Consider the following 12,869-nt stretch of genomic DNA (forward strand, 5'->3'; position numbering starts at 1 on the left):
TTGCAAGCAGTCCCAAACATAACATATGCTTGGGTCCTGCAAACAAATATATGTCTGGCTGCAAACAAATTATATGTTTTGGTGCAAACAATTTATATGTTTGGAGGCAAACAAATTATATGTTTGGGTGCAAAAAAATATATTGTTACGAATGTAACTGATAGGTTTAAGTTAGATAAGTTTAATGTCCGTTAATTTAAAAATTTGAATTGTAACGTAAAGTTTTTATTACGCAGTTTTTACTTTATTTAAGCAACAAAAACTACCATGTAGAACTCTCTTCATCATTCTAGTTGTTACTTTACCTTTTATTAATGTGCTTTTGTTTGTTTTGCCATAATCATGTAATTATCGTTTAGTTGCTACTTCTTTCTTGCATTTGTTCCTTGTTGTAATTACGTCATTACTGTGCTTGTCGTCCGCTTGTATTTCCCCCATGTATGTATGTGAGTATGGTTGTTCGCTTAGTGCGAATGTGCGTCTGTGTGTTCGTTGCACAGATTCGAGGTGTTGCCAGATGTTCTGGATAATTCTCGACCAAGGAGATTTTGGGGGTACAAATAGCGGTGGAAAGTCAAAATGGAGTTAGTTGTGTTTTAAGCGTTGAACTGAACAGATCGGTTAAAGAAGTGCTGCGTGCTAACTAGAGACAAGCTGTGTGCTTAGTAATTAAAGTCGGTTCGGAATAAGTGTAATAAAGTAAATAAAGCATTGTAGAAACGTAATCTAAAACGAACCCTGTTTTATTTGGTACAAATCGTACTGGGGAATAAAACAACGTCTACACGGAGATTAGTTAAATCTAATTCCGTAACAATATGTTTGGGTGCAAACAAATAAAAACCCAAAAGTAAAAAAAAAAAAAAACAAACACATGTACCAGTGGGCGCTTTCTGAGAGCAAGGGAGCGTAAATTTAAATGTGTAACACAACATATACACACATTTATAAATGGTGGTGTTTTATTAAAAGGCATAGAAAAAAAGAAAAAGCACTACAAACACATGGGTACATAAAAAGTTCCAAAGAAAGACAAAACAGACTTTAATAAAAGAAAAAACTGAATGAAATAGCTTTAAAAAAGTCGCGCTTTTAAAAAGAAAAAAATGTATAGAAATGTCGTTGAACGCTTCTCCTTAGCTGTGAAATAAAACACATTTTTTTCAAAGTTGAAATCATCAGCGGGAAATCGGCATATGGAATCAAATGATTATATAATGTAATAAATAGGTACACCCATATTTCAAATATACATATGTATGTATGTATGTATGTATGTACGTATATAAAAAATGTATTGATATAATTACTAATATTAAATACGATTTCTTCCTTGTCCAATAAAATATTTCCATTCAACTTTTTGATCCAATTATAAAATGTATTGGACATTTAATTTACTAAAAAGCACAATTTCTTTGAGAAAAGACAAAACACTGATTTATTCACTCACTTTACCGTCTTTACTCAACGATTGTCTTTAGAACACTAAAGAAAAAAGACCAACATAATACCATTTCTTTTTTTCCTCTTCGTTTGCTACGTTGGTTAACAACAACAAAGCACGAAAGCATACATACGCATACACATCACAAAACTTCTGCGTCTCCTTTATAATAAAGAGCTGTGTGCATGGTTTAGCACACAGCTCTTTATTATAAACCACCATTCCGCAGCTGTGAGAGCCCTGTTGTTACTCCCTTTGACAAAAATCCTCTCCACCCATAAAAAATATGTTCTAATATAAAAAATATGTTGGTATCCAAACATATAAAATTGAGATTTGTTACAAAATGTTGGAAGCATATATTTGTTTGGGCACAAACAAATTATGTTAGGACCCAAACATATATTTGTTTACAATCAGTCCCAAACAAATATTTGTTTGAATCCAAACGTGTTTCTAACATATATTGTTCTGCGTATAGAGCCTTTTATTTCTTTCAAAATTACAGTCGGACCTCGATTATCCGTAATGGTCGCGACCGGAGGCATTACGGATAATCGATTTTCACGGATAATGGAGGCAATGATTTTATGCAATTTTTTAACATATTTTTAAGTAAAAATGGCATAGTATTGTACAATAATAATAGAGTCAGTAATATTTGTTATGTTTCTAAAGGTAATCTACAAAATTTTAGAAGGATACATAATACCATCTTCAGATTCATCTGAATTGACTTTGTCCCATGGTTTTTTGTAATACCATTAATATACAAATTGTGTAATATGGGAGTATTTCCAATTGTCTTTTGTTTACCTTTTGTTTGCTTAATCAAATTTATTGGAATGTGTGCTTTTACTCCCGTATAATAAATTTTATAACGAAAAATATAGGAAATGGAAAATTTCTTATCTATCCCGGATAATGCATGTTCCCTGTATTTCAAATGTATGTTAAATTCGAAGATGTACAATATCGATCCATGTTTTGGTTTAGGTATTAGCCAAATTTCCAAGTGTTTCAGCTGTAATTTGGTTTATCGATTTATCTAGAAATTGGCTCCTGTTTTAGTACCTGGAGGTAACAGTTAATATCAGATTTAAGCAGATCTTCCAAGCGATTTAGTTGTAATGCCTGATCTAGTTCTATATAGAAAAGGAATATGCATATTGTATAAGTTAGATACTTTGTCCCTCAACTTCCCCTGCTCGATCAATCACGGATGCTGATTGGCGCACTGGCATCTCCTCTACAATTCCCTCTGCGGATACCGTAGTGTGCGGATCGCCGCTGGGCATCGGTTGTTGTTTTGCTCACTTTGTTACACTTTGCTCTCACTGGAATAATTGTAATTGTATTAGTATATGACATGAGATCCTCTGCGATCACTCAGAACCTCTGCGTTCACTTGTCATTAGTCATTTGTCGAAGAATAACGTCTACGCGTTATAACAAAAAGGCCTCTGTCGCCACTATCACTGATTACAAAAAGTAATCTACTTTGTTGTACGAAAAGAATCATAAATAAACTTCCAGCATACCTATTATTATATTTAAATTGATACTGCTTGTGTTTTTATTTCTTTGGTTCTTTTCTCCCTCCACTGCTCAACATTCGGTAACCTGAGCTATCGTTGAACTATCGAAGAAACCTATGGATCACCCCTCCCTCACCTCAACATTTGTTGTTGCCCAACTAAACATTATAATGCTCAAATTAGTAACCGAAACAAAAACGAAAAATACTAACACTCGCGGGTAGCTCACTTTTTTTTGGAAATCTGAGTTTACGTACCTGGTGTTAGTGATTTGTTGATGTAATAATATCAATTATATGTGACGTGAGATGATCCAATGATTTCTCCGTGCAAAGCAACAACAAAAGCTTCAATTCTCGTTCAAGAGAGAGGGAACAACAACAAGGCTGGTTTCTATCTGGCTCGATGCGACCAATGTTTAGGTGAGGGAGGGGAAATCCATAGGCTTCGATAACTCGGTAAAAGAAATTATGAGCGGTGGGGGTGAAAAGAATAAGAAAATAAAACACAAGCAGTATCAGTTTAAATATTAAATAATAAGCTGGTTTATTGGTGTAATTCTTTTCTCTTAACAACAAAGATTACCTTGTAATCTGGGGTGGCGACACAGGCCTGTTAGTACAACAAAGATTACCAATTGTAATCTGGGGTGGCGACAGAGGCCGGTTAGTAAACGCGAAGACGTTAGAGTTAATGCGCGACAAGTGAACTATACAAAGGTTGGTCGACTAGTGAACGCAGAGGTTCTTGCAATCGCAGAGGATTGCAGCGATCGCAGAGGATCTGAGTCGATTTATACTACTACAATTACATATTCCAATGAGAGAAAACTCAACAACCACCGCTCGTTGGCATCTGCGCTCTACGGTGTCCGCAGAGGGATCGTGCAGAGGAGATGCCCGATGACGTCAATCAGCATCCGTGATCGACTGAGCTCGGGAAGTTGAGTTGGAATGTATCAAACCTAATTAGTATATTCATTGACAGAAGTCTACATTTATTGGAAATGTCCACAATCTTTAAGATCCCAAAAATTCCAAGTTCAAGTTCGTACTTAACGAAAAATGTTAAACATTTTTAAGAAGCACCTAACCAAAATTATTTATTTTGGTGAAAAATTTTCAATTATCAGTCGATATTTGATTTTCTTATTTAAAATTTTTTCTTGAATCCGAAAGTATATCTCCACTTAACTTCCATGGAAACAGTGTTCCACTCTTTTTTTCTGTCAGTTGTGTACGAAAATAGTAATTGAATGTTCAATAAATAGAGCACTCAGAGTAAATTTAATTTTATCAAATTATTTGGATACCGTGGACATAATTCATAATGATCTAAGGAATCTCAGAGCAATTTATGGTAAATATTTAATGTTGAACACATTGAAGTAAGTGAAGCATTTAAAACATTTAAAAATAGAATTGGTCCGGCAAAATATTTGGGGGAATATTTTGTGCGTGCTGGAGAAATGGTTTCGTTTATGGCCATAGCCTCCTCATACTCACATAATGCTGACATGCATTCCAACATGACAGGAGATAAAAATACATTTCTCACCCATAGCTATGCTGTGTACAGACAGGGATATGTAGAATTGTGTACAAACGACGTTAAAAACTCCTCGATAACTTGACAACCATTGCTGGTCAATTTATTTATTTATTTTTTGTTCGTCGTTCTCATGCCGAAAATACCCAAGTAAAGCCATCATCCATCTTTGTGTCCATTGATAAAAATCAATACACGCAGCACAGCACAGCATTTATGTCAGAAAACCAAAATGAAGTGAAGTATAAGACCATGACTTATTTTCTGAACAAGAATTGACAGCATGGTTGCTATGCCATATATTCGTAAAATGCTGATGTTTTATGTTTGTTAAGTTCAATTGAAATTTTATTATTCTACAGGGGGAGAACCCACTTTACGAAGTAGCTACGTTTTTTCAGGTAAAATAGTTTAACATTTCACCACGTCCGGTATATAAAAAAGTTATTTGGGCAATAAGTACTTGAGGGGAATTGAATTAATAAAAAAAACGTAGTATAGTTTTTTGGTTTTAAGTGAATTCGACTGTACATATAAGCCACTTTACAAGAAGTGCCGTGGAACGGGCAAGGCATCACAGCAACACTAAAAAGTCACGAAGGGAAGACAAGCATGATCAGACCAAAGCGAATATTTAAGAGTGTCTAGAAAGAGCATATGGCCATTGTATTCAAATTAAATTTTAATGGCTGCAAGCAGCAGATTTAAACACATCGAAATCCATAAGGACACAAAAATATCATAAGACCTAATCGCAGGAAATCACGTTGATTATGTTGTGATAGAAGGAACTCAACAAGTGCTTTAGACGTACGATCGATTAAAGCATCCCTCGTACTTACTTACTTAGCTGGCCTTTTACAGAACGTTTGTTCCATAGGCCGAACTAAGCATAGATCAGTGTTTTGTAAAGTGTTACTTTTGTTTAACGAGATGTGACTTTATTCTTAAAATGCTTACTGAGCCCAAGGTAGCATCTGTTGGCTAACGCTATTCTTCTTCGTATTTCACAACTGATGTTGTTTGTTGTGTTTATGGCGGTGCCGAGGTCGACGAAGTCTTTTACTACCTCAAAATTGTAGCCACGAACATTCACAGTTGGTGCGAAATCTGTGGACGTACTACACTGTGCAATATATTTAAGGTAATCTTGTGCAAAGAATTTGATTTGACGATTTTTTTAAAGTACAGACCTAAACGACAAAAACGCTAGTTGGGTTTTCTTGTGTCAGATCCAGCTTGAGTTTTATTGCCCCATCTACACATGGTAAAGTATTGACTTTTTAAACCAATCCTGGGCTATATCTCTGAAACCTATGTGAATCGTCATCTCACCTCTGAAGCATCAATTGTTGCTGGTTTATCAGCATAAACCAGTGACTTCACGTAGCCCCACAGGAAATAATCGAGAGGTGCCAAATCGCACGACCTTGGAGGCCAATTGACAGGTCCACTTATCGCCAAATTTTGATTTCAATAAGTCGATGGTTGCGTTCGCCGTATGGCACGTAGCGCCATCCTGTTGAAACCACATCTCCTCCGGATCAATGTCATCCATATTTTCAAACAAAAAATCATTGATCATGGTGCGGTAACGATCTCCATTGACCGTAACGCGAGCTCCGGCATCATTTTTGAAGAAATAAGGTCCGATGATGCCACCAGCGTGAAAACCGCACCATACGGTGCATTTTTCTGGATGTAATGGAGTCTGCAGGGTCTCTTGTGGATTGGTCTCACTCCATATGCGGCAATTTTGCTTATTAACAAACCCGTTAAGCCAAAAATGCGCCTCATCGCTGAACGCCATACAAATGACGAAGTCGTCTATAAGTTGCGCGAATCGACGACTGATTTTCAAAGTAAATTTGGATAATTTCGTAGCGTTGTTCAAGCGTGAGTCTATTCATGATGATTTGTCAGAGTATACTGAAACAAATAAAAAAAAAGTTTCAACAAAATTTAATTTTTTGTGTTACTTTTTACAATTTAAAGTTCTATCTAGCTTAAAAAAACACCCTTTAGATAAGGACAAGAATAAAATATTTATAGAAATAATGAACTCGAAATACTGCATTTATTGCCTCATCTATTATATAAAAGAGCTTAGTGATGACTGAGTTACTGAGTGACTGACAGATCTTCGCCTAGACGAAACCGCTGAAGCTAGAAACCTGAAATTTTGAGTGTGTGTTGCTGATGGCGTGATGAGTGAGTGACTGACTGACAAATCATCGCCCAGACGAAACGGCTCAAGCTAGAAGCTTGAAATTTTGAGTGTGGGTTTCTTTTGGTGTGTAGGGGTGAAGGCTGTGTTTTTGGAAATTCGAACTGGAAGGGTACGAAAAGTACTAAAAGGTACAAAATATGGTACCCTTTGTATTAGGCAAACGGTATGAGCTAGAATTCTGAAAATTTCAATGAGGGTCACTGATGGATAGTTAGAAAGATGTACCAAATGGTTTTTTGGAAATTCGAACTATAAGTGAAATTTGAAATTTGGTATAGGAATAAAGGTTGTGAAGTAGTTTTGATGTAAGGAAATAGTTTTGGAAAGGCGTACTTATGTGTACGAAAAGTACTAAATGGTACTAAATTTAGTACAATTTGGATTTAGGTAAACGGATAGAGCTAGAAACATAAAATTTGGAATTAAGACTACAGTTGGAGTGTAGGATTGAGATATGAGGGTGGTTTTGGAAATTCGTTCTTATGTGTACGAAACGTTCTATATGGTAATAAATTTGGTACAATTTGGATTTGGGTGTACGGATAGAGCTGGAATCCTGAAATTTGGAATTAAGACTACTGTTGGAGTGGAGGATAGAGTTATGGAGGTGGTTTTGGATTATGGTACTTATATGTACGAAAAGTACTAAAATTAGTACATTTTGGATATGAGAGAACGGATAGAACTGGAAACCTGAAAGGAACGGATAGAGCTGGACTCCTGACGCTTGGAATGGAACTTCTGTTAAAGTGTGGGACTGAGATAGGTATTTTTGGAAATTTGTACTTAAAAGGTACTAAATTTGGTACTATTTGGATTTGATTGAAAGGATAGAGATGGAATTCTAAAATTAGGAAATGGAGTATAGGATTGAGGTAGTTTTGGAAATTCGTACTTATTGTGTACGAAAAGTACTAAATGGTACTAATTTGGTTTTGAGTTAACGGATAGATCTGACATCCTGAAATTTAGAATTACGATTACTGATGGGCTGTAGGATTGAGATAGTTTTTAGAAATTTGTACTTATGTGTGCGGATAGTACTAAATTTGGTACAATTTGGATTTGGGTGAAGGGATAGAGCTGAAAATTTGGAATTAAGATGTTTGGAAATTCGTACTTAAAGGTATTACATTTGGTATTGTTTGGATTTGATTGAACGGATAGAGATTGAATTCTGAAATTTGAAAATAAGATTACTGTCGGAGTACAGTATTAAGGTAGTTTTGGAAATTCGTACTTTTTGCGTACGAAAAGTACTAAATAGTACTAAATTTGGTTTTGGGTGAACGGATACAGCTGGGATCCTGAAATTTAGAATTAACATTACAGTTAAAGTTTAGGATTGAGCGATGCACAGTGGATCCACTTGTATGGAGAAAGTGGCAAAAAAATTTAGAGTGTACAAATCAAGCCAATGCGCCGGTTACAGCTTTGTGCTGCTGCGAAGAATATTTAAAAAAAACCACCAGCGTAACATTCTCCCCAAAATGACCTGAACAAAGGTTCCGATTATCTTATGATGCAAAAATAGGCTTGGGGAAACAAAATAATCTCCAAAACAACATAAAATCCAACCAATTTAGCGGATTAAAAAAATCAAAATTTTTGTCTAAAATTGGTAAAATTTTTAATATAGATCTTATAGCGTTCTTCCTGGAAGGCACGTACCGCCAAAGTAAGACAACTTTGGAAGAAGATTTCTTCATCTTGCCACTTCATCTTGTACGTGGTCAGATAACAGAGTTATACGCTAATATATCCATAGAAACCCTATTTTAGGGCACCTTTAGTCAGCGACCCACCATTTATAGTCTGGCACCAGATGGCAGCTGATTTTAATATTGAATAATCTTAAACCCATGACCTACTTTGGAAAATTATTCCCGAGGTGGGCACTGGTGGGCATCATGACTAAAACCTTAGGTCAAATTTAAGCATATGATCGAATTGGCATTACAAAATACACTAAGGAAATATGCAGCTAACTAGAATTACAAAACACGCTAAAACAATATTTTTTAACGAAAATTAAGCTAATACCTCCTCCTTCAAAATCCACTATAATATTTTGCTATACGTATTAGTTTCGCGATATTTTGAATATAATTACTTGCACTTAAAATATAGGTTGTACTCACAACAAAAAGTATTAGTAAAATATTCCGAATATTGAAGCTATTCTTAAGAAGATCGCGTTCGAATGAAACTAAAACTAATATATTTTTAAAAAGGTCCATGTCATTGCTGTCAGAGTTGCCAGATGTTGTACGAAAATTTTGACATTAATTTTTTTATTTTTGGCCAATGGGTGGATCCACTGTGCGATGGAGACAGCTTTGGAAAATCAGACTTATGTGTACGGAAAGTACTAAATGGTACTAAATCGGGTACAATTTGGATTTAGTTGAACGGATAGGGCTGGGAACCTGCAATTTGGAATAAAGGATACTGTTGAAGTGTAGCATTGAGATATGGAGGTGGTTTGGGAAATTCGTTCTTATGTGTACGAAAACTACTTACTTACTTACTTACTTACTTAGCTGGCCCATTACAGAACATTTGTTCTATAGGCCGAACTAAGAAGAGATCTCCATTCCTCTCTATTTGTTGCTTTGCACTCTGGAATACCGCGCCTTTTCATCTCATCATCCACTTGTTTGCGCCATCTATTCCTTGGCCTGCCAATTCTGCGTGCACCGCCATGTGGCATGTATTCATACGCCTTTTTAGCGGGTTCACCATCGCTCATTCTTTTGATATGGCCTAGCCAACGCAATCGCTGCTTCTCGATACGTTTAACAATATTGATGTCGTTGTATAGCAGATACAGCTCGTGGTTCATGCGACGTCGATATTCACCGTCAACGCAGATTGGTCCGTAGATCTTTCGAAGAATTTTTCTCTCAAACACACCAAGCACTGCCATGTCTGCTTGCGCAAGTACCCAGGCTTCGGAGCCATACATCAGCACGGGTAGTATCAGTGTTTTGTAGAGCGTTATTTTTGTTTGACGAGATGTGGCTTTGTTTTTAAACTGCTTACTTAATCCAAAGTAGCATCTGTTGGCCAATACAATTCTTCTTTTTATTTCACAACTGATGTCGTTTGTTGTGTTGACGGAGGTGCCGAGGTAGACGAAGTCTTTTACTACCTCAATATTATAGGAACCAACTTCCACAGTCGGTCCGAGCTCAATGGACGCATTGCGCGTCGACACCATCAACTTGGTCTTCTCACCGTTTACCGCCAGACCCACTTTAGCAGATTCTCCTTCGACCTTTATAAAGGTATCAGTTACTTCTTTTACTGATCGACCCATGATGTCTATATCATCAGCATAAGCAAGTAACATGTGACTATTGGTGTATATTGTGCCACTTCTTTTGACGTTTGCCTCTCGTATAACCTTTTCTAGCAGGATGTTGAAGAGGTCACACGAAAGGCTGTCTCCTTGTCTGAAACCTCTTTTGGTACCAAACTCTTCGGAGAGGTTCTTTCCTATTTTAACTGAGGACCTCGTGTCAGTTAAAGTCATTTTACAAAGCCGGATGAGCTTTGCGGGAATACCAAATTCAGACATGGCTTGGAATACCTTTGAGCGCAGCGGACTGTCGAAGGCTGCTTTATAATCGACAAAAAGGTGGTAGGTGTCGATCTGCATCTCTTGGGTCTTCTCCAGGATTTGGTACTAAATGGTACTAAATTTGGATTTTGGTGAATAGATAGAGCCTGAATTGTGAAATTTGGAATTATAATTACTGTCGAATTAAAATCCTGAAATATAGAATTAAGAGTACTGTTGGAGTGGATAATTTTTGAATGGTACCAAATTTACTATATGAATAAAGGTGAAATTCTGAAATTTGGTATTATAGTCGCTGTTGGGGTGTAGGATTAAGATATGGATGTGGTTGTGGATATACGTACCACAAGTGAACGAAAATTACTAAATGCCAATATATTTGGTTTAAATAATAAAAACTTGAGGGCTCCTAGAGGATTGTGAAAAAGAGAATATACTTCTTTATTAGCGAGATAACCCGTTTTAACAACAATGTAGACTAAGAGTAAGCAACGATATTGGACAAATCTGTTAAAAGAATATGCGAGAAATTTAGTGACATTGAGTTTATCTGTATATTTTTCTCTATCCGCATACGAAGTAGCGGGCATTTTGCTAGTATTTTATAAAATATCGAAGATTTCAATAATTTGTATGCATTTCGCACCATATCTCCAAAACCGTTATTTTTTTCTTAATATTTTCTTTTGGAAAAATAATATTCGTTGTCTTCAGTATATTTTTCAACGACGATTTAATAAGTACATATGTCCATAATGTGGTAAAATCCGAAATGCGAGAATAAACTGCTGGTGTGATCTGTGTTTGAAAGATATGATAAAAAATAACGCTGAAACAACATCAAATACGCATTTTAGGATTTCCGATTGTTCTGAAGGAGTACTGAGAATATTATTTGGAAGAGTTTTGTAAAAGGTTACTTGGTTCAACTCCCAATAGTTTAGCTGATATCGACCGGAATTTCAATAATTATGAAAAATTTTCTATATTTTGTCGATTTTAAAGCCCTAAATGGAGTTTTTCTTATGTAGTCTGTTCAATAGATAAGATAAAAGACAGCAATGCCAAATTCCTATTCGTTTCTGAGATAACGGACCGATAAATGCACCCAAACCCGTGGGGGTCTGCTAGATCCACAAACGGGACCCTCCCATTGGCGAATTGGAGACGTTCGGCTTGTTAATTAAAACTAGTCGGATACCAGGGAAATAAAATACCTGGGGGTGACCAAAATCTAGCCTAAGGTACAACTGCCGATACCTTAGCATTGATAGAAGGCGGAGGTTGAGTGAACTGAACTGAACTGAACTACTATTGAATGACAATCGGCGCAGTGGCATCCACATAAAGCGGCTCGCTATAGAAATGTGTATTCATATAGCCAGGATGGTGGGTACAAGCTGGCAGCCCCAGCGCCATAATAGGATACGGTGGATTGATCATTCACCAATCTGAAAAAAAACTGATTAATGAAACTGATACGAGAGAAAAAGTTAACAATACCGAATCGATGACAACCTTTCGCAAACTAAATCGGACACGAATAGGTCAATGGAATGTTAGAACATTAAGAGAACCAACGAGACTTGCCCAACTAGAGGTAGAAACAAAGAAGTATAGAATAGTAGTTCTTGGAATAAGCGAAATGCGGTGGTGTGTGAGTGGTGAAACAATATCTGCAAACGGCAACCTTATTTTGCACAGTGGAAAGGAAACAAGAAGTGAAAGTGGTGTCGGCCTAATAATAAGCAAGGAGTTTCGAAAAGCCCTTTGCTCGTGGAACCCAATTTCAGATCGGATAATAACAGCACGCTTTTACAGTGTCATAAAAAAGTATGTATCAGTTGTTCAATGTTAAGCACCTACAGAAGACGCAGATGATGAAATGAAAGAGCCGTTCTATAATCAATAGGGTTATGACTTTTTGACCTTTTTTCTCAAAAATTATTTCCTGTAGCAGGAATGAATGAACTTGCCTATTAATGCCAATGAATATTAAAAAAGGTCACGCACAAACCACTTTGAAATTATATTTTTGTGACAAATTTTATATTTTTTTCTTTTTGGTTAGTTTTATAAACCCAAAACGGAAAAAATTGAAAATTTTTATTACTCCCACGAAAAGTCACATAACCTATGAACAAAATGAGACATTGATCATAAAAATCGATGAACATCTCACGTTTTTATTTACAATTAAGTGAAGGTATCACATGTTGAATCGAATGTATCTCTCGGGAAAAAAAACTTTGACGATTTTTTATGATTCTCAAGTGTTGCAAATTAGTGAAAAAAGGATAACTCCTTTTTATGATTGCGGTAGGGAGATAATAAACTCTCATAAATTTATGACTAATTGCTCTACTGGTTCATTTATGGGAGTTACTCCTTTACATTCAATGTATGAAGAAAAGGATTTGCATTTTTTATTGATGTTTGTTTTTCCATTGACTGCAGAAACCACATTTATTAGCCTTATTTTTTGGAAATTTTTTAAAATTTTACAACCTAGTCCAGTTT

The sequence above is a fragment of the Musca autumnalis genome, unplaced genomic scaffold (assembly GCF_047663935.1).
Source record: "Musca autumnalis isolate F117 unplaced genomic scaffold, ASM4766393v1 scaffold_3, whole genome shotgun sequence".
Lineage (NCBI taxonomy): Eukaryota > Metazoa > Arthropoda > Insecta > Diptera > Muscidae > Musca > Musca autumnalis.